Here is a 1226-nt window from a genome sequence, read left to right as displayed (position 1 = left end):
TCTCTTTTCATATGCAGACGAGGGTTGCAGCCAACTATACCCATTGCTTGGATGACATCACCATATGCGAATCCATCTGCTGCAGGCCTTCCCCCAGGAATGCTTGCACTAGTTGTTGCATTTGGTTTGTTGTTTGGGGGGTGCTTCAGTATTAGGCAGCCTTCTGCCCTCACACATTCGTCTGAAAATGTGTTCTCCCTGCAGTTGTTGTCCCCAGATGAGAGTTCCCTTGTGCTGCCTCAGTTGAATCTCCTTTACTTGACGGAGGTGTGCCTGAGCAGCGGCCCTCCCCAGCCCTTTCTCAAATCATACTTATTTTGCTTAGGTGATACCATGGTCATGAAGATTGTTTTCCCAGGGTGAGGTTCATTCATTGCATTCTGGGTATGCTGACCTCTGTGATTTCCCCAAATGTGGGAATCTCGACTGCATAATTTGTGGTAGGGGGGGGGACTGCATTTGTGCTTTCCCCTGGTTGGCTCTGGTATAATTTAGATCTCATTGTCTCAGGTCTCTCTCCAGCCTAGTTTGCTGTCTGTTTCCACTTCTCTTTTCTTGAGCCCCTCCCTTCTATGCCCTTGCGCACTATCCTGACTTCTCCCGTCTGCTTACTTTGTGCCTTCCAACGCACAATGCGAACTAAAGGTGGTGTTGCAGGGCCCACACCCTTTTATTTGCCTTACAGAGCAGCTCTGGAGCTGTTACAGTGCCCAGCTGCTGCAAGAAATCAGCTTGAATGCTTCAGGGGCTGGGGCATGGCCAACATGAGCCCCACACCAAAGGAGGGTGGGGGGTGTTCAATGCGAACTAGGGGTCATCCAAGCGCCCCTTTTCTTTTTTCATATGCAGATGAGGGTTCCAGCCAACTTTGGCCCACTGCTTGGATGACATCACCGTATGCAAATCCGTCTGCTGCAGACCTTTCCCCAGGAATGCTTGTACTAGTTGTTGCATATGGTTTGATGTTTGAGGGTGCTTCAGTATTAGGCAGCCTTCCGCCCTCTCATTTTCATCTGAAAAGATGTGGTCTCCCTGCAGTTGTTGTCCCCAGACAAGAGTTCCCTTGTGCTTCCTCAGTTGAATCTCCTTAACTTGACGGGGGTGTGCTCGAGCAGCCGCCCTCCACAGCCCTATCCCAACACATGCTTTTCTTGCGTATGAGATCTCTTGATCATGAAGATAGTTCTCACAGGGTGAGGTTCATCCATTACATTTTAAAGTAGGAA

General features: G+C 49.6%; 1 non-coding gene across 1 annotated transcript; it reads left to right on the top strand.

The window, feature by feature from the left end:
* The first annotated feature begins 308 nt into the window (after nt 1–308).
* Nucleotides 309–474, top strand: LOC135025215 (U1 spliceosomal RNA). Its single transcript, XR_010222000.1, has one exon. It is a non-coding gene; the product is annotated as a U1 spliceosomal RNA (small nuclear RNA).
* The last annotated feature ends 752 nt before the right edge of the window (nt 475–1226 follow it).

This window comes from Pseudophryne corroboree, unplaced genomic scaffold (genome assembly GCF_028390025.1).
Source record: "Pseudophryne corroboree isolate aPseCor3 unplaced genomic scaffold, aPseCor3.hap2 scaffold_414, whole genome shotgun sequence".
NCBI classification, from domain to species: domain Eukaryota; kingdom Metazoa; phylum Chordata; class Amphibia; order Anura; family Myobatrachidae; genus Pseudophryne; species Pseudophryne corroboree.
This window is presented reverse-complemented; position numbering and strand designations above follow the sequence as displayed.